At 47.5% G+C, this 24,531-nt stretch overlaps 1 pseudogene; it reads right to left on the bottom strand.

Moving 5' to 3' along the window:
• Window positions 1–24,531, bottom strand: part of LOC124004086 — a 174,822-nt pseudogene that overhangs the window by 126,339 nt on the left and 23,952 nt on the right.

Raw genomic sequence — 24,531 nt, 5'->3', positions numbered from 1 at the left:
AGCTATGATTAACAAATCGCACATTCAAATGAGATGATTAACAGCTGTGACAAAACGAAAACAGGCAAAAATTTCATGTGATCATTTGCTGTTTCAGGAAGAGAATATGACAAACGTTCTCACTTGTCATGCAAATGTATCAAAGGCGACATAGCTGATTTGCATTTAATCCCAAACACTATATGCTTTGAATTAAGTTGTGAATCAAAACAGCTGGCCGTTGTCAGAGAGAAACGATCTGCTGTCACGAGAAGCAGACAGAGAATGTCGTTAGATTTGAATTATCTGTCATCGTTTCTCAGTTAATTGCATCACATGGTAATTAACACGCCTGGCATTCACTAACAGAGAAAGGCAAGATAGTTACATTGAGGGAATGTATCAGAATGGCCCATGCCATGCAGACACACTAAAACCTTTAGTCAACTGTTGAAAGTCCACACACAATATCACTGACCCCATCAAGGACATGATTAGACATCTAAAATAAAAAAGGAACGGTGCCAGAGAGAAGGCAGGGGAATATGAATGGGCTTTAACAGGAAAAGAACAGAGGTGAAAGCGTAAGGAAATAGAGGAATATGAATGGGCTTTAACAGGAAAAGAACAGAGGGGAAAGCATAAGGAAATAGGGGAATATGAATGGGCTTTAACAGGAAAAGAACAGAGGTGAAAGCATAAGGAAATAGGGGAATATGAATGGGCTTTAACAGGAAAAGAACAGAGGTGAAAGCGTAAGGAAATAGAGGAATATGAATGGGGTTTAACAGGAAAAGAACAGAGGTGAAAGCATAAGGAAATAGAGGAATATGAATGGGGTTTAACAGGAAAAGAACAGAGGGGAAAGCGTAAGGAAATAGAGGAATATGAATGGGCTTTAACAGGAAAAGAACAGAGGTGAAAGCGTAAGGAAATAGAGGAATATGAATGGGGTTTAACAGGAAAAGAACAGAGGTGAAAGCATAAGGAAATAGAGGAATATGAATGGGCTTTAACAGGAAAAGAACAGAGGTGAAAGCGTAAGGAAATAGAGGAATATGAATGGGGTTTAACAGGAAAAGAACAGAGGTGAAAGCATAAGGAAATAGGGGAATATGAATGGGCTTTAACAGGAAAAGAACAGAGGTGAAAGCGTAAGGAAATAGAGGAATATGAATGGGGTTTAACAGGAAAAGAACAGAGGGGAAAGCGTAAGGAAATAGAGGAATATGAATGGGGTTTAACAGGAAAAGAACAGAGGTGAAAGCATAAGGAAATAGGGGAATATGAATGGGGTTTAACAGGAAAAGAACAGAGGTGAAAGCATAAGGAAATAGGGGAATATGAATGGGGTTTAACAGGAAAAGAACAGAGGTGAAAGCATAAGGAAATAGGGGAATATGAATGGGGTTTAACAGGAAAAGAACAGAGGTGAAAGCATAAGGAAATAGGGGAATATGAATGGGCTTTAACAGGAAAAGAACAGAGGTGAAAGCGTAAGGAAATAGAGGAATATGAATGGGCTTTAACAGGAAAAGAACAGAGGTGAAAGCATAAGGAAATAGGGGAATATGAATGGGCTTTAACAGGAAAAGAACAGAGGTGAAAGCGTAAGGAAATAGAGGAATATGAATGGGCTTTAACAGGAAAAGAACAGAGGTGAAAGCATAAGGAAATAGGGGAATATGAATGGGCTTTAACAGGAAAAGAACAGAGGTGAAAGCGTAAGGAAATAGGGGAATATGAATGGGGTTTAACAGGAAAAGAACAGAGGTGAAAGCATAAGGAAATAGGGGAATATGAATGGGCTTTAACAGGAAAAGAACAGAGGTGAAAGCGTAAGGAAATAGAGGAATATGAATGGGGTTTAACAGGAAAAGAACAGAGGTGAAAGCATAAGGAAATAGGGGAATATGAATGGGCTTTAACAGGAAAAGAACAGAGGTGAAAGCGTAAGGAAATAGAGGAATATGAATGGGGTTTAACAGGAAAAGAACAGAGGTGAAAGCATAAGGAAATAGGGGAATATGAATGGGCTTTAACAGGAAAAGAACAGAGGTGAAAGCGTAAGGAAATAGAGGAATATGAATGGGGTTTAACAGGAAAAGAACAGAGGTGAAAGCATAAGGAAATAGGGGAATATGAATGGGCTTTAACAGGAAAAGAACAGAGGTGAAAGCGTAAGGAAATAGAGGAATATGAATGGGGTTTAACAGGAAAAGAACAGAGGTGAAAGCATAAGGAAATAGGGGAATATGAATGGGGTTTAACAGGAAAAGAACAGAGGTGAAAGCGTAAGGAAATAGAGGAATATGAATGGGGTTTAACAGGAAAAGAACAGAGGTGAAAGCGTAAGGAAATAGAGGAATATGAATGGGGTTTAACAGGAAAAGAACAGAGGTGAAAGCGTAAGGAAATAGAGGAATATGAATGGGGTTTAACAGGAAAAGAACAGAGGTGAAAGCATAAGGAAATAGAGGAATATGAATGGGGTTTAACAGGAAAAGAACAGAGGTGAAAGCGTAAGGAAATAGAGGAATATGAATGGGGTTTAACAGGAAAAGAACAGAGGTGAAAGCATAAGGAAATAGGGGAATATGAATGGGCTTTAACAGGAAAAGAACAGAGGTGAAAGCGTAAGGAAATAGAGGAATATGAATGGGGTTTAACAGGAAAAGAACAGAGGTGAAAGCATAAGGAAATAGGGGAATATGAATGGGGTTTAACAGGAAAAGAACAGAGGTGAAAGCGTAAGGAAATAGGGGAATATGAATGGGGTTTAACAGGAAAAGAACAGAGGTGAAAGCATAAGGAAATAGGGGAATATGAATGGGGTTTAACAGGAAAAGAACAGACGTGAAAGCGTAAGGAAATAGAGGAATATGAATGGGGTTTAACAGGAAAAGAACAGAGGTGAAAGCGTAAGGAAATAGAGGAATATGAATGGGGTTTAACAGGAAAAGAACAGAGGTGAAAGCGTAAGGAAATAGGGGAATATGAATGGGGTTTAACAGGAAAAGAACAGAGGGGAAAGCGTAAGGAAATAGAGGAATATGAATGGGGTTTAACAGGAAAAGAACAGAGGTGAAAGCATAAGGAAATAGGGGAATATGAATGGGGTTTAACAGGAAAAGAACAGAGGTGAAAGCGTAAGGAAATAGAGGAATATGAATGGGGTTTAACAGGAAAAGAACAGAGGTGAAAGCATAAGGAAATAGGGGAATATGAATGGGCTTTAACAGGAAAAGAACAGAGGTGAAAGCGTAAGGAAATAGGGGAATATGAATGGGCTTTAACAGGAAAAGAACAGAGGTGAAAGCATAAGGAAATAGAGGAATATGAATGGGGTTTAACAGGAAAAGAACAGAGGTGAAAGCGTAAGGAAATAGAGGAATATGAATGGGGTTTAACAGGAAAAGAACAGAGGTGAAAGCGTAAGGAAATAGAGGAATATGAATGGGGTTTAACAGGAAAAGAACAGAGGTGAAAGCATAAGGAAATAGAAGAGAAGGTGTGTGTGTGTGTGTGTGTGTGTGTGTGTGTGTGTGTGTGTGTGTGTGTGTGTGTGTGTGTGTGTGTGTGTGTGTGTGTGTGTGTGTGTGTGTGTGTGTGTGTGTGTGTGTGTGTGTGTGTGTGTGTGTGTGTGTGTGTGTGTGTGTGTGTGTGTGTGTGTGTGTGTGTGTGTGTGTGTGTGTGTGTGTGTGTGACTCACTCACGCACTCACAGGCCTGTGTGTGTGTGTGCGTGCGCGACTATCTGAATTGCCTCACTCTCTTGTTGTTCTCCAATCTGTCCCCCTCTCTCTCTCTCTCTCTCTCTCTCTCTCACACACACTTAATTTGAGCCAATTTGCTTCAGCAGGAAAATTATCCTGCAGCAACAGGAAATGTGAATAATTATGTGGATTATAATTCATGGACATTTTTGTAAGGATTGATACATTTTTGTTATGGCAAAACAAGTCAGAAATTTCTAAGTGGAAATTGCAAACTTTAGAATCCTTTTAAAAACCACAAGTTGGCAATTCCTGATCAAATGAAGATCCAACATCTGTAATGGAGTGGGGAGATGGAACTATTGCAGGAGGATGAGAGAACTATACAGGGACAGAAGATGACAGCAAGAGGATGCACTGTGAAAGATGATTCATTTGGACGGATGAAGGAGAATGAATAGAGTGTGTTGCTTGTGCATTCTTCAGGTTGTGTTCATGTTGAGAGAAACTGGTCAATCAAATAGGACACTCGATCAGGGCTTTTCTGTCACATCTCTTCCTTTCCCTCTCAATATCTCTGTCTACTTCAATGAAATGTTGAGTCACAATATTTTAAAATCAGGACAATTGCGACACTGGGAAAGGGGAGAGAGGGACACTAAGAGAGACAAGAATGATGAAGTGAATCGACGAATAACGTAGTGACTCAGAAAGAGAGTGAGCAAGTTGTCATTGCTGAGTGAGAAAAAATAACTCTGAGAGTGGCGGCCGCTTCACATACAGTTAGTGCAGGCAGCTTGATTTTAATTCTCTCCATCTTTTGGGATTGCTCCTAATTGCAACACAGGGCATTAGAGACAGTACCTTATCCCATCATGTAAAACTGAACAGCATAATGGGAAACACGGTCCTAAAAACCATGGATTGGAGCAGAGAATAATGGAACATAACAATTGAACAGAACAATGGAAGTGGATCCGTGGGCCAGTCGCAGTCAGGGGCTGTGGCGCCACGGCAACAGATTAGCTATCTCCCAAGCTTCTTAGCAAACGGTTGGTAAGAGTGTGTGGTTCTTGGCCAGAAGGGACAACAGGTTATTTTAGAAATTAGCAGAATGTTTGTAGCAGGTTGGGAGAATTAGGTTACATTTGGGGAAATGGTTGGGGTTAGCTAAAATGCAAAAAAAAAAAAAAAAAAAAATGTTGATGTCAATTTGACATAATCCCGTTTCTTTAGAGCCATGACCGAGTGGTGCCAACTGGTGGTGGTGGAGGATCCAATGAGCTAGAAGACAACTGGGTCTACTATAGGCTCACTAGCCCCCACACTCTTACAGGAAGTTTACAGCCTTCACTGGTCAATTGTAGCTCATAACACCAGTAATCAATCAGTCATTCACTTGGTTGACAGGAGGTTTGGGGAAGTATAGGCCATATATACCATATAGGCTACTAGGCTGTCTATAGGGTGATTACAGTCTTCTGGTGTTGAAAGAAAGGTCAAGGTACCACTTTAAACAAACTACAACTTATAAAGGCTTGATAGGGCATTCATGAAGTCTTGGTAAACCCTCGATAAGATGAACCTATGCTTCAGAATATATTTATATTTATTTCATCTGAGTTTAAAAAAATCTGTAATACACGAGAGCTAGAATAAATGTTGTATGAAGTGGGTACCAGAAGTGAGAAATGATATCAGGGAGCAGACTTCTCTGGGCAGCTTGTTTCACAGAAAGCAAACTGCGGTCTAATCCCCCAAACACAATGCAAGGTCATTATCATTCAACCCCAACACACACAAACACACACACACACCGGGTGCACACCAACACAGACATACACACACCGCTTAACTCCACACAGTAGAAAACTCATTAGCCAGTGGAGTATGATAATGAGAATACGGTCCAGTATTGTGTCCAATAGAACACACATTGCAGCAGTGTAAATGAATGACAGAATAGCACGGACTGTGTGTGTGTTTGTGTATGTGTGCGTGTTGGCAGCAGTGTACATGAATGGCAGAAACAGGAGCGACGTGTGGGTGTGTGCATTGTTTTGTGTATAATCGGTCTACCTGCACCTGTCACTGGCTCACTGATCCACCCTAATAGGCCATTCAGTAGGAAAAGAGGGACAAATACAGACAAGTAAGGTATTCTAAGCGCATAACGGACCAATCACATTCTCTTATTTTCTCCGTTGCGTATTGAGGCGAACACAATGGTTTCCGTTCACAGTGCGTCTGGCGCTGAAATGGACATGCATGACGCGGGATCGGGATGACATTTCTGCTGGAAGTCAATAGTTTAGAGGCTGGATACTGTATCTGGAAACCTGTTTGGCAGCGTAACAAATGGCAGCTTGTTCCCTATATGATGCACTACCTTTGACCAGAGCCCTATGGACCTTGGTCAAACATAGTGCACTGCATGAGAATAGGGTGCCAGTTGGGACGTAGACGTTGCATCTTAAAAACCAAGCTGTTTGTCCTATACCGGGACCCAGAGTGAGAGGTTAGGGGAGGTTTAGAAGGGAGAGTTAGAGTAGATTACTGGAAATGGTGTTAGAATAGATGACTGGGAATGGTGTTAGAATAGATTACTGGTAGTGGTGAGGCCTCATATGACCTATTGGGACCCAGAGTGAGAGGTTAGGGGAGGCTTAGACAGGAGAGTTAGAATAGATTACTGGTAATGGCGTTAGAATAGATTACTGGTAATGGTGTTAGAATAGATTACTGGTAATGGCGTTAGAATAGATGACTGGTAATGGTGTTAGAATAGATTACTGGTAGTGGTGTTAGAATAGATTCCTGGTAATGGTGTTAGAATAGATTACTGGTAGTGGTGTTAGAATAGATTACTGGTAGTGGTGTTAGAATAGATTACTGGTAATGGCGTTAGAATAGATTACTGGTAGTGGTGTTAGAATAGATTACTGGTAGTGGTGTTAGAATAGATTACTGGTAATGGCGTTAGAATAGATTACTGGTAATGGTGAGGCCTCATATGACCTATTGGTGAGAGGTTATGACCCAGAGTGAGAGGTTAGGGGAGGCTTAGAAGGAAGATTTAGAATAGATGACTGGTTATGGTGGGGCCTTGATAGATGATTGACCCAACAACCTGAAGGGAACTGAGGTATTGATGCTGGGGTTGTTTTCATGTTGCGCTTGCACTCATACACAGCATGTAGGGACAAACGCACACACGCCCACACGCACACACACACATGCACACAGGATCACGGTTCATACAACTCCCCCACATGACTCTATAGGCGTCATGTTCCATCTCACCCACTCACATCTCTCTTGCCCTCTGAGAACTCTCTCTCTTTGCTTCCTCCATCTTTCTTTCCCTTTCCAGCCTCCTCCTTTTCATATTTACATATCCGGTGCAGTAATGTGCACCAAATCCCTTATTTCCAAAACATCTATCACAATAACTTCTCATCTATTCTCCATCAGTCCCCCATCCCTCCATCTCTCCAGTCAGTTCCATCCCCCCATCCCTCTGTTCCAGGTTTAGCCTGTACACAACCTCACACTACCTACCCCATGACCAGAGCATTTTGGCTTCATCCGTCTATTCTATCCCTTCCCTTTTTTCAGAGGCTCAGAAAATAAACATGCCTACCTCCCTCTGTAGTTGTCCTTATATATATATATATAGAAATGTATAAGCATGGGGTTTCCATGCCAACCGTATCAGCCTCATTCAGCCTACAGTTCTGTGTTCAGTGTGTGTGTGTGTGTGGGGGGGGGGGGGGGGGCAAGTGAGAAGTAATTACTAAGAAAAGAGAGAAAACAGTCCTTTATGTCTTCAGTTTTCATCTCTTCACATCTCTCTCTCTCTCTACCTGTCCTTCCATCTCTCTAATAGGCCTTTAACATGTGTTTTTCCCCTCCTGACTTGTATTGTTGTCCTGGGCATGTGTCTCAACGTCCCTGTCAGTCCCCGTCAGTTCCTGTCAGTTCCTGTCAGTCTCAGTGTTGGTGCCCTCTGTCTATATGTCAGTTTTTAAATCGGGTAATTATATGTTGAGTAGAATCCTCTTCCTCTCTCACACCCACACACACATATTCTGGATCATTTCATAACCCCATCTCTCTCTGTGTGTTACACATTCTCTCTCTCCATCTTTCTATTTCTGACTCTCTATTCCTCTCGGCCTCTGTTTACTATCTTTTCTGTGGTTCTTTTTGAAGTGTATCTATTGCTGTGGTCTTGCCTTGCTCTCTGTTTCCAGAGAACCATTTTCAATGAATCACCTCTTTTCTTTTCTCAGTCTCTCTCACTTTCCTCTGAGAGGCTTGTTTCTCAGATGAATGTCTGTTTGCAAACCCCAAGCTGACCTTTGCTAACAGCCTCAGACCTTTGTAAAAGACCATCTCACAGTTAGTGGTTGGTTGAATTCAATCCTGTTTGATTTGAGTTGTTTTTATGTCATCCATTTAACCGAGTTCAGGGGGTTCACAGAGACACAGATGTATTTTAGTCTCCCTCTGAATTTGGTCACAGTACTAAACAGGTACATAGAAGACATCGATATCTTCTAAGGACGTTTGAAGTCTTCAAAACTATTTTTAATTGTTACCTGACCAAATCCATCATGTAACAATTAACTCATTTTTTAATTTTTATTTTACCTTTATTTATACAGGTTTTTTCTCATTGAGATAATATCTCTTTTCCAACTTATTAGGATCTGGGGCACCACGAGAGCGGTTCATTAAAGAGTTATCATCTCCCGAATTAAACTCTAAAAGGTCTTTACCAATCACATTTGTATAAACAGTCAATTTATTAAAAATAACCTTGTATTATATCAACATAGTGAACAGTCATAATCTCCTTGCATCTGCAAAAACCTGGGCCTGACTTATGATTCAATACTTCACAAATTGGTTTAATTATTTATTTACTAGCTAATTAAATGGGAACACAGAATAAACGCTTTGCATAGGTTATTGACTGGAGATGTAAGACGCTGAAAACAGATCCCTAGCAGAACGTCAACAACATTGATGCTTGTTAAAGAAGAGATGGAGAGGGAGAGAGAGAGGGACAGTGTCACATTCTTATCTGTTTCACGTGTCTTTGTGCTTGTCTCCACCCCCCACTAGGTGTCTCCTATTTCCCTCCATTATCCCTTGTGTATTTATACCTGCTTTTTCTGTTTATCTGTTGCCAGTTTGTCTTGTCCCACCAAGTCCTACCAGTGTGTTCCCTGTGCTCTAGTTTGTTTTTCCTAGTCTTCTCAGTTCTGAATTTTTTGCCTGCCTTGACTTCCGTTTTGACTGCCGCGTGTACTATAATAAACTCTGAGACTCGTACTATCCGCCACCTGTGTCTGTATCTGGGTCTTAGCCTGAGCCGTGATAGTACGAACTGGCCATGACTGACCCAGCAGGCTCGGACCAGCTCCGCAAGGCTCTCTACTTCCAAGGAGCCACCATTGGAAGACATGGGGAGTTGCAATGCCTTATGGAGAGACTCCATACCATGGCAGAACACCGTGACCATGTGTTCGACACATTGCTGGAGCACTGCAGATTCCCAACTAGGCAGCAAGTCACTACAGTAATTCCCCAGACTCTCAGCAACCCGGCAACCACCGATATTTCTTCCCAGCTTACCCCGGTGTCCCACAAACCTCGCTTACCTCCTCCAGAGGCACAACGCTGGAGATTCTGGAACGTGCCGTGCGTTTCTCTCCCAGTGCTCCCTCATCTTCAACCCGCAGCCTTCTTCGTTCCCCTTGGACCGCTCAAAGATAGCATATTTGATAACGCTGATGTCCGGGAGGGCACACGCCTGGGCTAAGTCGGTGTGGTAGTAACAGTCCACCATTTGCCTCACTCTGGAGGAGTTTGTGGCGGAGGTAGGTGAATTGTTCAATTCTCTGATGTCCGGGAGAGAGGCTGCTCGTAAGCTGCTCCAACTACGGCAAGACTCCCGTAGTGTGGCAAACTACGCAGTGGATTTTTACAAGTTGGTGGCTGAGATTGCCTCAAACCCGGGAGCCCTGCTAGACGAGTTCCTTCAAAGATTATCAGTGATTAATGACAAGCTTGCTGCCCGGGAGCTGCCCATGGACCTAGACTCCCTCATCTCCTTGACCAGAGCCCAAGCTACTGGGAAAGGCTAGATTGTCTCCAGATGAGTTTATGCAGGTTGAGCACCAGGAGCTGTATGTATTGCAAGACTACAGGACACAATATTTCCACCTGTCCATTAAAAAGACCCGGCTCATCAGTAAGTACGAGTTCTCTGGTGAGCCATACAGGGATTTTCCAATCTCCCATTACTCACCCTGTTAGGGGGTGACCAGGCCAAATCTCTCCAGGTGCTCATTGGCACTGTGGCCGACGAGAGCTTTATCGACACTCCATTGGTGTCAGAGCTGGGATTCTCCAATCAACTCCTCTCAATTCCCATGGACTTCAGAGCACTGGATGGGCGCTCTAATGGCAGAGTCACCCGCAATACGGTTCTTATCAACCTACAAATCAGGAAATGTATGCAGTTCCTGATCTTAGAATCTGTCGACGTGGTTTCGGGGTATTCGTGGCTCCAGAAGCACAATACCCTGTTCGACTGTGCTACTGGGGCTATCGTTGTTTGGAGATGGTTCTGCCATGCACAGTATCTTAAGTTGGCAACGTCTTCCTGCAGGCTTGGGAGAAGCCTTGGATCTCTCAGCCATTCCTGCAGAGTACCTGGAGTACCTGGTCCGGGAGGTCTTCAACAAGGACCACGCTACGTCTCTCCCCCACATTGACCCTATGACCGTGCCATTGACCTTCTCCCAGGCACTACACTACCTCTGGGATGGCTTTACTCCCTGTCGAGTCCGGAGACCAAGGCTATGGAGGAGAACATTGAGGACTCTCTCACTGCAGGTGGTATTTGTCCATCTGCCTCACCCGCAGCCTGTGTATCGACGACCGGGGCATAAATGACATTGTGGTTAAAAACGTTACCCTCACTCATCTCCTCGGCTTTCGAACCTCTTCAGGGAGCGACCATCTTCTCTAAGTTGGACCTTCAGAACGCCTACTATATGGTTTGCATACAGGAAGGAAATGAGTGGAAGACTGCAATTAACATGGCTAGCGGGCACTATGAGTACTCGGTTATGCCATTCGGACAAACAAACGCTCACCCTGTGTTCCAGGCCCTGGTCAACGATGTGCTCCAGAACATGCAGAACCGGTTCGTGTCTGTCTACGACATCCTTGTCCTCCACATCCGACAGGTCCTTCAGCATCTCCTGGAGAACCAGCTTTTCGTTAGAGCAGAGAAGTGTGAATTCCATTGCTCCACCATTTCCTTCCTAGGATATGTCAGCGCTGCAGGACATATACAGATGGATGCAGACAAGATAAGAGCAGTGGTGGATTGGCCTCAACCACAACCAGAGTGCATCAGCATCGTTTCCTGGGGTTTGCGAACTTCTACCGCCGCTTCATCCGTGGTTACAGCACCCTGGCTTCCCCCGTCTCAACACTCACCTCTCCCAAGGTTCCATTCACGTGGTCTCCAGCAGCTGACCGGGCTTTCTCAGACCTCAAACATTGATTCACCACAGCCCCCATCTTAATCCATCTGGACCCATCCTGTCAGTTTGTGGTGGAGTTCAACGCCTCGGATGTCGGGGTGGGGGCCATCCTGTCCCTCGAGTTCTGACCAAGACCAAATTCTGCACCCCTGCGCTTTGTCTCCCATCGTCTTACCCCTGCTGATAGGAACTATGATGTGGAAAATCGAGAACTCCTCGCCTTCAAGATGGTGTTGGAAGAGTGGAGGTACTGGTTGGAGGGCGCAAAATATTACATCAGAATGTCTGATGCACTCTCACATTTGTATAGCTTCGCTGCTACTCCGTCTGACCCCGAGTCCATACTCCCTATCTCCTGTCTAACGCATGCAGTCATCTGACGTATAGAGAGCCTTGTCCGTAAGGCACAGCATTCCCAGGGGGGTCCGGCTAACTGGGTGTTTGTCCCAGACTCTGCTGTTCCCCAGTCCCGGTGTGGGCACATTCCTCGAGACTGACCTGCCACCCAGGCTCCCGTCGGACCCTGGCTTTCATCCGACTACGCTCTTGGTGGCCTTCCATGGTTCCTGATGTCTCCGCATTTGTTGCTGCCTGCACTGTCTGTGCACAAAATAAGACTCCGCAGTAAGCTCCAGCTGGCCTTCTATAGCCACTCCCTGTTCCTCACTGCCCCTGCTCCCATATATCCCTGGACTTTGTTAGTGGTTTTCGTCCGTCAGATGGCAACACCACGATCCTAACAGGGGTGGATAGGTTTTCTAAAGCCGCCCATTTTATTCCCCTTCCCAAGTTGCCCTCAGTCAAGGAGACGGCCCAGCTCATGGTGCAGCACGTCTTCCGGTTCCATGAACTTCCTGTCAACATGGTCTCCAATCGTGGTCCTCAGTTCTCGTCCCGGTTCTGGAATGCGTTCTGCACCCTCATTGAGTCGTCGGCCAGCCTGTCCTCTGGTTTTCACCCCAAATCTAATGGCCAGTCGGAGCGAGCCAATCAGGACCTTGAGGCGGCTCTTCATTGCCTCATCCCTGCCAATCCCACCACCTGGAGCCAGCAACTCATGTGGGTGTAATACACCTGTAACACCCTTCCCTGCTCGGCCACTGGGATATCAGCCCCCGGAAGAAGTCAGCATACCCTCTGCCCAGACGTTCATTGGCCTCTGTCGCAGTACCTGAGCCTCTCTTCTGAAGACCACATCCAAGTATCGGCGACAGGCGGATCGCCACCGGACCCTGATCCCCGCTATCGGCTCGGTCAGAGGGTATGGCTTTCCACTCGGGACCTGCTCCTTAGCCCCTCTGCTGTTCATCTTTTGTTGCCCCGCACCCTCCGTATACGTCTCACTTTTCATGTGTCTCAGATAAAACTTCTGTCTCATAGCCCTTTGTCTCCTGTTTCATTCTTAACCCATCATTTATACAGCTTGCTCAAAAGGTGCAGTTCCTGCAGGCTGGCTCTATGTTAGATTGTTCCAGTATTTGTTTGGGAACGTGTTAGAGTTTCAGCGGGGAAAAGTCTGTTGAAACAGAGCATTAATTTGGTGAATCTTGAGAGCGCAGACCTTGTTAACACCAAGGTGAGAAGGGGTCTGATTGAAGTCATTCATTGCAAACCTGATCTGACCTATTTGGATTTTGGTGGACGGTCATGACACTGTCCAACTAACTCACACAACCCAGGCAGAAAAGCCACTGCCTCGGTGCCTCCATTTTGATGCTGAAGTAAACGAAGTAGATGAGAACTGATGCAGACTCTCCAAAAGCAAGTCAAAACATCCTCAAAGAAAGACAAATCACCCCCTAACACTCAGAGACTTCTACAAGACTTCCCATTATGTTCAGTGGCCTAATCTCATCAATAATTTCTAAGCCTGGATAGATAAATCACATTCACTAAAGTATTTATATGGTTCATTGGTCTGTTATTACTGGGTACGTTACAATTCAAAAGTAGGTTTCACCACATCATCAAAATACCTAATTACAGCTGATATGATGCATTTAGCTTCATATTATGCAAAACGCAGCATCATATGATTCAAAAATGTAACGATGTGTGCTATAGTTGCGAAGTAAGTTCAGGGAGTGTTTTAATAAATAAACAGAATATAATACAAAACAAGAAACACAAACAACGCACAGACATGAAACAGAAAGAGAAACAATGACGCCTGGGAAAGAAACCAAAGGGAGTGACATATATATTGATTTGATTTGATTTTATATATAGGGCAGGTAATCAAGGAGGTGATGGAGTCCAGGTGAGTCTGATGACGCACAGGTGCGCGTAACAGTGGTGACAGGTGTGCACCATAATGAGCAGGCTGGTGACCTAGAGGCCGGAGAGAGAGCACACGTGACAGTACCCCCTCCCCGGTGTGTTCGGCTCCAGCTGCAGGACGCCAACCAAAGGGACGATCCCGGGGATCCGGAGCGGACCGGTCGCCTCCACTGAGGCGCAGAAACCTAACGAACCGGCTGATGAGCCAACTGAGACCTCTCTGGATGCCTGGGTCGAGGAACAGGAACCTGTTCACCCGCTGAGGCATGAGAGCCTATAGAGCCAGCTGAGGCATGGGAGCCTATCGATCCCGCTGAGGGATGGAAACCCGTTGAGCCAGTTAAGGCAGTCATTCTGTAACGATGTGTGCTGAGAGTTGGGAAGCAAGTCCAGGGAGTGAGTGTTTTAATACATTTTAATAAATAAACACAACATAATACAAAATAAGAAACACGAACAATGCCCAGACATGCCACAGGAACAGAAATAATAATGCCTGGGGAAGGAACCAAAGGGAGTGACATGTATAGGGCAGGTAATCAAGGAGGTGATGGAGTCCAGGTGAGTCTAATGACGCGCAAGTGCGTGTAACGATGGGGACAGGTGTGCACCATAACAAGCAGCCTGGTGACCTAGAGGCCGGAGAGGGAGCACAGCATCCTACCAGCTGTATTTATCTATTTAGAAAGTTACATATCTTGAAAACTTGACTGCTGACATGCAAAACATTTTGGGACTAAATCAACAATGGACTAATAAAACAAATGCAAAAATATAGTTTTGGCCTGGAGTTTTCCTTTAAGTCACATCTGACAAAGCTCTTATTTGACTTGCCAAACGTCTCATTGTCTCAAACAGCGAGTCTTTTCAAGGTTAAGTAGCCTCGCTGTCACTCTATTCCCTATGTCGTCCACTACCTCTGACCAGGGCCCAGAGGGCACTATGCAGGCAATGGTTCCATCTGAGAAGCAGCCATGGACGTGACGTCAGATTCACATGCTGTAGGAAGCCAATTAACAGCTGAATCAATCATTGAGAGACGGGCCTGGAATAAGATGCTGTAGCGTTCACAGTCGGACCCAGTGCCGCTCAGAATAGAGTGGCTAAAACGGTCATGTTTCCCTGCTCTGCGTGATTTTAATGGATCTACTGTACCTCTTGAATATTGAAAGTAACACAGCCTTGATCGGCTGTGTAGCTGAACAACGCAGCTTGAGGAAGACTTATTGAGTTGAAACATGTTGCAGTTATGCGCCCTGATGTATTGTAATGTGTAGACTGATGTGCTCCTACTTACATGTGTTTATCACTTGTAAATCGTCTCTTTAACGTTTTTGCAACGCGTTGGCCGCCTACTTGTCTTCTTTTCTGCGTCTGTATAGCTGCCATTCAATAGAAACATTCTGTGTCCTTCTATTTCTGTGTCCTTCTATTTCTGTGGTCTTGCCCAGCTGTGCCTTAATGCGCTTCAGGAGGTTGGTCGCCCCTCATACAGGAACATGCATGGTCCTTCTGTAGCTCAGTTGGTAGAGCATGGCGCTTGTAATGCCAGGGTAGTGGGTTCAATCCCCGGGACCACCCATACGTAGAATGTATGCACACATGACTGTAAGTCGCTTTGGATAAAAGCGTCTGCTAAATGGCATATATTATTATTATATTATTAGTACCATATGCCTGTTGCTAGGTGATGAGAAACCTTGTTTGAGATATACAAAAGTCAACTAGTCGATGAAAAACCTTGTTTGAGATATACAAAAGTCAACTAGGTAATGAGAAACCTTGTTTGAGATGGTCCTTCTGTAGCTCAGTTGGTAGAGCATGGCGCTTGTAACGCCAGGGTAGTGGGTTCGATCCCCGCGACCACCCATACGTAGAATGTATGCACACATGACTGTAAGTCGCTTTGGATAAAAGCGTCTGCTAAATGGCATATATTATATACAATAGTCAACTTGTTGATGAGAAACCTTGTTTGAGATATACAAAAGTCAACTATCACCCTTGGACCAGGAGCTAGCTTTCAGTCGAGTAGTTGGTGTGACTAAAAACCAGGGCTCAACACCAGCACTTGGATAGAGAATGCATGCATGTACCCAATGTATAGAGAACTATAACAACTAGTGTCAGGACCCTGAGCATTTAGTGAGCTTCACAGAGTTATTTCTACCTACTGTACTAGTGGTGGTGTCATCATACCAAATCAAAGTTGATTTGTCATATGCTCCAAAGAGAAATGCTGACTTACAAGCCCTTAACCAACAGTGCATTTTGTCATTACACTGTATACATGTGTATCCAACCAGCTGTAACTATTATATGAACGGCATCACACTATTCAATAGATAGATGTCTGAGGTTGTGTGTACTACAGTGGAAATAGATGTGCATTAAAGGTGGTGTTCCATACCTTGGCAGCCATGACCATGGAGGAGCCTCCTCGGATGCCCAGAATGGGGATGTGTGTCTGGGCAGAGATGAAGTCCAGGATCTGGGCGATGGCCTCCTGGTCCGTATCGTCCCCGAACACCACCCCCTGCAGCCAGGTGTTGGTCATCAGGGTGCAGATGCGGTTGATGATACTCTTGGGGTCCGTGTCATTCATGGTCTCCAGTTGGACTTTGGTAGGGTGAGGAACATGGAGGAACTCCTCTTTCTCCACGTAGGTGGACGACACCTCGCTAGAGTTGCCCACCAGGATGACGGCGATGCTAAGAGAGGAGGCCACTTTGGGAGGTAAGGGGGGCGCAGGGGGCCGGGCGGGAGATACTGGGGGGTAGTAAGGGGAGTAGTGAGGGGGGATGAGGTTTGTGCCCCTCTGGCCTCCTTTCTCGCCTCCTGCCCCTCCCGTCCCGGGTGCACCTCCTGGTGCTCCTCCTCCCTGGCCAGCTCCGCCCCTCCCAGGCGACCGCGCCGACTCGCAGATGGGCAGAAGGAATAGGGAGAGGAGGAGGAGAGAGAGGGAGAGAGGGAGGGAGAGGGAAGGAAGGGCCAGGCGAGGTTGCTGATGAGGGGAAGAGCTGTGTTCGGGAGGAGGAGGGGGGAAGGAGGAGGTGACGCGCCTGTCCTGGAGTGGGGAGGGGGAGAGGAGGCTGACACGCATCGTGGAGGAGTGTAAATGCAGTACCTGGAGGGAGGGAGGTAGAGAGAGGATTAATATCATATACAGTAAATATGATAATACCAGCAGGAGATGGGACTGAAAAGAGGTACTGTATCATAATAATACCATGACTGCTACAACTGCACACAAAGAAAACAGGATCAAATGACGCACATAGAGTATTGTTCACATGGTGAAATGGTATAAATTTAGATAAAATGTCTAGTGACGCTCAACAATGCTTAATCCACCACTCTATTCTAGTGATTTCCTTAGAGGGACCTTGTGGCAGACATCAAAGACTGTGTGTGTGTGTGTGTGTGTGTGTGTGTGTGTGTGTGTGTGTGTGTGTGTGTGTGTGTGTGTGTGTGTGTGTGTGTGTGTGTGTGTGTGTGTGTGTGTGTGTGTGTGTGTGTGTGTGTGTGTGTGTGTGTGTGTGTGTGTGTGTGTGTGTGTGTGTGTGTGCGTGTGTGCGTGCGTGTGTGCGTGTGTGCGTGTGTGCGTGTGTGCGGTGAGGAGACCGACAGCGCCGGGTGTGTTTTGACAGATTGACGGGTTCTGAGCTTCATGGACTGGCTGCCAGGTTAAGTGACCATCAGACACTCACAGACTGAGACTGATGCTTATTCTCTCCCCTGTGCTCTCAAGCTCTCTCCATCTCTCCTTCTGTCTCTCTCAGTCTATCACTCTCTCTCTCTTTCTCTCCTGCTCTCTTTCTCTTCCGCTCTCTCCCTCTTTCTATCTATCTATCTCTATATCTTTCTTTTTTGTTTTGTTCCTTTGAACAGTATCTGCCTCTCATTGACATTAACCCCTCTTCCCACCAGTCTTATTCCCTCCCTCCCTCCCTCCCTCCCTTCCTTCCCTCCCTCCCTCCCTCCCTCCCCCTCCCTCCCTCCCTCCCTCCCTCCCTCCCTCCCTCCCTCCCTCCCTCCTTCCCATCCCCCTTTAGCCTCTTTGAAGTCAATTGCAGACCTATTATTTCCTGCTCCTTTTATTAACAGCAATGCAGAGAGAAATAGGGAGAGAGAGAATAGAAAGAGAGGGAGGGGACAGTCAGGGAGAAACACAATTAGTCACAGCTTGATGTGAAACATTTGGTTTCTGACTCTGTGTGTGTGTGTGTGTGTGTGTGTGTGTGTGTGTGTGTGTGTGTGTGTGTGTGTGTGTGTGTGTGTGTGTGTGTGTGTGTGTGTGTGTGTGTGTGTGTGTGTGTGTGTGTGTGTGTGTGTGTGTGTGTGTGTGTGTGTGTGTGTGTGTGTGTGTGTGTGTGTGTGTGTGTGTGTGTGTGTGTGTGTGTGTGTGTGTGTGTGTGTGTGAAGAAGTCAAATGACAACGACAGAGCATTTTAGTTTATATCGAGATGGAAATGGGTATCCTTAATGTTGCTCTACTTTAATGCTTTTTAAGAGGCAGATGGAGAGAGGAGGAGAGAAACACAAAGAGAAAGAAAGAGAGATAGGGATTGGGAGACAAAGAGATAGAGAGACAGAGAGAGATAGGGACTGGGAGACAAAGAGATAGAGAGACAGAGAGAGATAGGGACTGGGAGACAACGAGATAGAGAGACAGAGAGAGATAGGGACTGGGAGACAAAGAGATAGAGAGACAGAGAGAGATAGAGAGACAGAGAGAGTTAGGGACTGGGAGACAAAGAGATAGAGAGACAGAGAGAGATAGGGACTGGGAGACAACGAGATAGAGAGACAGAGAGAGATAGGGACTGGGAGACAAAGAGATAGAGAGACAGAGAGAGATAGAGAGACAGAGAGAGTTAGGGACTGGGAGACAAAGAGATAGAGAGACAGAGAGAGATAGAGAGACAGAGAGAGTTAGGGACTGGGAGACAAAGAGATAGAGAGACAGAGAGAGATAGGGACTGGGAGACAACAAGATAGAGAGACAGAGAGAGATAGGGACTGGGAGACAAAGAGATAGAGAGACAGAGAGAGATAGAGAGACAGAGAGAGTTAGGGACTGGGAGACAAAGAGATAGAGAGACAGAGAGAGATAGGGACTGGGTGACAAAGAGATAGAGAGACAGAGAGAGGGACATGCAAAGGGGGGCACAGAAGAGGGAGATGAGAGTGAAAACAGGGAGAAAACAACTAGGGAGACGTAAGGGAGTAGAAAGCAGAGAAAGGAGGAATGAACATGGACAGCGAGAGAGACGAGAAAAAACGGGGAGAAAGGGAGGAGAGAGAAAACAGAGAAATGGGGAGAGAAATAGGCAAAGAGATATCAAAGGGGCCAGAGGGAGAGCAAAGCAGAGGGGTGGAGGAAGAAGTAGCAGAGGAAAAGGGAGTAGCTAATGTAGTCTGTTACTACAAATGTCCCATCTAAAAGCATAATTAGTGGAGGTTTGTCAGGCCTAATTGCAGGTACATGCTAATTGTAAACGGGCTCAATCCTCAGTGAGGTTGGACACTGCTGGGAGGAGAGGAGAGGGGGAGGAGGAGGAAGAGAGTGGGAGGAAAGCAGAGAGAGGAGAGGGGGAGGAGGAGGAGGAGAGTGGGGGGAAAGCAGAGACAGGAGAGGAGGAGGAGGAGGAAGAGAGTGGGATGAAAGCAGGGAGAGGAGAAGGGGAGGAGGAGGAGAGTGGGATGAAAGCAGAGAGGGGAGGAGGAGGAGGAGTAGAGTAGGATGAAAGCAGAGAGAGGAGGAGGAGGAGGAGAGTGGGATGAAAGCAGAGAGGGGAGGAGGAGGAGGAGTAGAGTAGGATGAAAGCAGAGAGAGGAGGAGGAGGAGGAGAGTGGAATGAAACAGAGAGAGGGGAGGAGGAGGATGAGAGTGGGATGAAAGCAGAGAGAGGAGGAGGATGAAGAGAGTGGGATGAAAGCAGAGAGAGGAGAGGAGGAGGAGGAGAGTGGGATGAAAGCAGAGGATGTGGGGGAGTAGAGTGGGAGGAATGCAGAGAGGGGAGGAGGAGGAGAGTGGGATGAAAGCAGAGAGAGGAGAGGAGGAGGAGGAGAGTGGGATGAAAGCAGAGAGGGGAGGAGGAGGAGAGTGGGATGAAAGCAAAGAGGGGAGGAGGAGGAGAGTGGGATGAAAGCAGAGAGAGGAGAGGAGGAGGAGGAGAGTGGGATGAAAGCAGAGGATGTGGGGGAGTAGAGTGGGAGGAATGCAGAGAGGGGAGGAGGAGGAGAGTGGGATGAAAGCAGAGGATGTGGGGGAGTAGAGTGGGAGGAATGCAGAGAGGGGAAAGGAGGAGGAGAGTGGGATGAAAGCAGAGAGAGGAGAGGAGGAGGAGGAGAGTGGGATGAAAGCAGAGAGAGGAGAGGAGGAGGAGGAGAGTGGGATGAAAGCAGAGGATGTGGGGGAGTAGAGTGGGAGGAATGCAGAGAGGGGAAAGGAGGAGGAGAGTGGGATGAAAGCAGAGGATGTGGGGGAGTAGAGTGGGAGGAATGCAGAGAGGGGAAAGGAGGAGGAGAGTGGGATGAAAGCAGAGAGAGGAGAGGAGGAGGAGGAGAGTGGGATGAAAGCAGAGAGAGGAGAGGAGGAGGAGGAGAGTGGGATGAAAGCAGAGGATGTGGGGGAGTAGAGTGGGAGGAATGCAAAGAGAGGTGAGGAAGAGGAGGAAGAGAGTGGGAGGAAAGCAGAGAGAGGAGGAGGATGAAGAGAGTGGGAGGAAAGCAGAGAGAGGAGGAGGATGAAGAGAGTGGGAGGAAAGCAGAGAGAGGAGGAGGATGAAGAGAGTGGGAGGAAAGCAGAGAGAGGAGGAGGATGAAGAGAGTGGGAGGAAAGCAGAGAGGGGAGGAGGAGGAAGAGAGTGGGAGGAAAGCAGAGAGAGGAGGAGGAGGAAGAGAGTGGGAGGAAAGCAAAGAGAGGTGAGGAAGAGGAGGAAGAGAGTGGGAGGAAAGCAGAGAGAGGAGAGGAGGAGGAGGAGAGTGGGATGAAAGCAGAGAGAGGAGAGGAGGAGGAGGAGAGTGGGATGAAAGCAGAGGATGTGGGGGAGTAGAGTGGGAGGAAAGCAAAGAGAGGTGAGGAAGAGGAGGAAGAGAGTGGGAGGAAAGCAGAGAGAGGAGGAGGATGAAGAGAGTGGGAGGAAAGCAGAGAGAGGAGGAGGATGAAGAGAGTGGGAGGAAAGCAGAGAGAGGAGGAGGATGAAGAGAGTGGGAGGAAAGCAGAGAGAGGAGGAGGATGAAGAGAGTGGGAGGAAAGCAGAGAGGGGAGGAGGAGGAAGAGAGTGGGAGGAAAGCAGAGAGAGGAGGAGGAGGAAGAGAGTGGGAGGAAAGCAAAGAGAGGTGAGGAAGAGGAGGAAGAGAGTGGGAGGAAAGCAGAGAGAGGAGGAGGATGAAGAGAGTGGGAGGAAAGCAGAGAGAGGAGGAGGATGAAGAGAGTGGGAGGAAAGCAGAGAGGGGAGGAGGAGGAAGAGAGTGGGAGGAAAGCAGAGAGAGGAGGAGGATGAAGAGAGTGGGAGGAAAGCAAAGAGAGGTGAGGAAGAGGAGGAAGAGAGTGGGAGGAAAGCAGAGAGAGGAGGAGGATGAAGAGAGTGGGAGGAAAGCAGAGAGAGGAGGAGGATGAAGAGAGTGGGAGGAAAGCAGAGAGAGGAGGAGGATGAAGAGAGTGGGAGGAAAGCAGAGAGAGGAGGAGGATGAAGAGAGTGGGAGGAAAGCAGAGAGGGGAGGAGGAGGAAGAGAGTGGGAGGAAAGCAGAGAGAGGAGGAGGAGGAAGAGAGTGGGATGAAAGCAGAGAGAGGAGAGGAGGAGGAGGAGAGTGGGATGAAAGCAGAGAGAGGATGAGGAGGAGGAGTAGAGTGGGATGAAAGCAGAGGATGTGGGGGAGTAGAGTGGGAGGAATGCAGAGAGGGGAAAGGAGGAGGAGAGTGGGATGAAAGCAAAGAGAGGTGAGGAAGAGGAGGAAGAGAGTGGGAGGAAAGCAGAGAGAGGAGGAGGATGAAGAGAGTGGGAGGAAAGCAAAGAGAGGTGAGGAAGAGGAGGAAGAGAGTGGGAGGAAAGCAGAGAGAGGAGGAGGATGAAGAGAGTGGGAGGAAAGCAGAGAGATGAGGAGGATGAAGAGAGTGGGAGGAAAGCAAAGAGAGGTGAGGAAGAGGAGGAAGAGAGTGGGAGGAAAGCAGAGAGAGGAGGAGGATGAAGAGAGTGGGAGGAAAGCAGAGAGAGGAGGAGGATTACATTTACATTTAAGTCATTTAGCAGACGCTCTTATCCAGAGCGACTTACAAATTGGTGCATTCACCTTATGACATCCAGTGGGACAGTCACTTAACAATAGTGCATCTAAAACTTAGGGGGGTGGGGTGAGAGGGATTACTTAACCTATCCTAGGTATTCCTTAAAGAGGTGGGGTTTCAGGTGTCTCCGGAAGGTGGTGATTGACTCCGCTGTCCTGGCGTCGTGAGGGAGTTTGTTCCACCATTGGGGGGCCAGGGCAGCGAACAGTTTTGACTGGGCTGAGCGGGAGCTGTACTTCCTCAGTGGTAGGGAGGCGAGCAGGCCAGAGGTGGATGAACGCAGTGCCCTTGTTTGGGTGTAGGGCCTGATCAGAGCCTGGAGGTACTGAGGTGCCGTTCCCCTCACAGCTCCGTAGGCAAGCACCATGGTCTTGTAGCGGATGCGAGCTTCAACTGGAAGCCAGTGGAGAGAACGGAGGAGCGGGGTGACGTGAGAGAACTTGGGAAGGTTGAACACCAGACGGGCTGCGGCGTTCTGGATGAGTTGAAGGGGTTTAATGGCACAGGCAGGGAGCCCAGCCAACAGCGAGTTGCAGTAATCCAGACGGGAGATGACAAGTGCCTGGATTAGGACCTGCGCCGCTTCCTGTGTGAGGCAGGGTCGTACTCTGCGGATGTTGTAGAGCATGAACCTACAGGAACGGGCCACCGCCTTGATGTTAGTTGAGAACGACAGGGTGTTGTCCAGGATCACACCAAGGTTCTTGGCGCTCTGGGAGGAGGACACAGTGGAGTTGTCAACCGTGATGGCGAGATCATGGAACGGGCAGTCCTTCCCCGGGAGGAAGAGCAGCTCCGTCTTGCCGAGGTTCAGCTTGAGGTGGTGATCCGTCATCCACACTGATATGTCTGCCAGACATGCAGAGATGCGATTCGCCACCTGGTCATCAGAAGGGGGAAAGGAGAAGATTAATTGTGTGTCGTCTGCATAGCAATGATAAGAGAGACCATGTGAGGTTATGACAGAGCCAAGTGACTTGGTGTATAGCGAGAATAGGAGAGGGCCAAGAACAGAGCCCTGGGGGACACCAGTGGTGAGAGCGCGTGGTGAGGAGACAGATTCTCGCCACGCCACCTGGTAGGAGCGACCTGTCAGGTAGGACGCAATCCAAGCGTGGGCCGCGCCGGAGATGCCCAACTCGGAGAGGGTGGAGAGGAGGATCTGATGGTTCACAGTATCGAAGGCAGCCGATAGATCTAGAAGGATGAGAGCAGAGGAGAGAGAGTTAGCTTTAGCAGTGCGGAGCGCCTCCGTGATACAGAGGAGAGCAGTCTCAGTTGAATGACTAGTCTTGAAACCTGACTGATTTGGATCAAGAAGGTCATTCAGAGAGAGATAGCGGGAGAGCTGGCCAAGGACGGCACGTTCAAGAGTTTTGGAGAGAAAAGAAAGAAGGGATACTGGTCTGTAATTGTTGACATCGGAGGGATCGAGTGTAGGTTTTTTCAGAAGGGGTGCAACTCTCGCTCTCTTGAAGACGGAAGGGACGTAGCCAACGGTCAGGGATGAGTTGATGAGCGAGGTGAGGTAAGGGAGAAGGTCTCCGGAAATGGTCTGGAGAAGAGAGGAGGGGATAGGGTCAAGCGGGCAGGTTGTTGGGCGGCCGGCCGTCACAAGACGCGAGATTTCATCTGGAGAGAGAGGGGAGAAAGAGGTCAGAGCATAGGGTAGGGCAGTGTGAGCAGAACCAGCGGTGTCGTTTGACTTAGCAAACGAGGATCGGATGTCGTCGACCTTCTTTTCAAAATGGTTGACGAAGTCATCTGCAGAGAGGGAGGAGGGGGGAGGGGGCGGAGGATTCAGGAGGGAGGAGAAGGTGGCAAAGAGCTTCCTAGGGTTAGAGGCAGAAGCTTGGAATTTAGCGTGGTAGAAAGTGGCTTTAGCAGCAGAGACAGAGGAGGAAAATGTAGAGAGGAGGGAGTGAAAGGATGCCAGGTCCGCAGGGAGGCGAGTTTTCCTCCATTTCCGCTCGGCTGCCCGGAGCCCTGTTCTGTGAGCTCGCAATGAGTCATCGAGCCACGGAGCGGGAGGGGAGGACCGAGCCGGCCTGGAGGATAGGGGACATAGAGAGTCAAGGGATGCAGAGAGGGAGGAGAGGAGGGTTGAGGAGGCAGAATCAGGAGATAGGTGGGAGAAGGTTTGAGCGGAGGGAAGAGATGATAGGATGGAAGAGGAGAGAGTAGCGGGGAGAGAGAGCGAAGGTTGGGACGGCGCGATACCATCCGAGTAGGGGCAGTGTGGGAGGTGTTGGATGAGAGCGAGAGGGAAAAGGATACAAGGCAGTGGTCGGAGACTTGGAGGAGTTGCAATGAGGTTAGTGGAAGAACAGCATCTAGTAAAGATGAGGTCGAGCGTATTGCCTGCCTTGTGAGTAGGGGGAAGGTGAGAGGGTGAGGTCAAAAGAGGAGAGGAGTGGAAAGAAGGAGGCAGAGAGGAAAGAGTCAAAGGTAGACGTGGGGAGGTTAAAGTCGCCCAGAACTGTGAGAGGTGAGCCGTCCTCAGGAAAGGAGCTTATCAAGGCATCAAGCTCATTGATGAACTCTCCGAGGGAACCTGGAGGGCGATAAATGATAAGGATGTTAAGCTTGAAAGGGCTAGTGACTGTGACAGCATGGAATTCAAAGGAGGCGATAGACAGATGGGTAAGGGGAGAAAGAGAGAATGACCACTTGGGAGAGATGAGGATCCCGG

Source organism: Oncorhynchus gorbuscha, linkage group LG18, assembly GCF_021184085.1.
Source record: "Oncorhynchus gorbuscha isolate QuinsamMale2020 ecotype Even-year linkage group LG18, OgorEven_v1.0, whole genome shotgun sequence".
NCBI classification, from domain to species: domain Eukaryota; kingdom Metazoa; phylum Chordata; class Actinopteri; order Salmoniformes; family Salmonidae; genus Oncorhynchus; species Oncorhynchus gorbuscha.
Note: the sequence above shows the minus strand (reverse complement) of the source record. Positions and strands in the feature narration are given on the sequence as shown.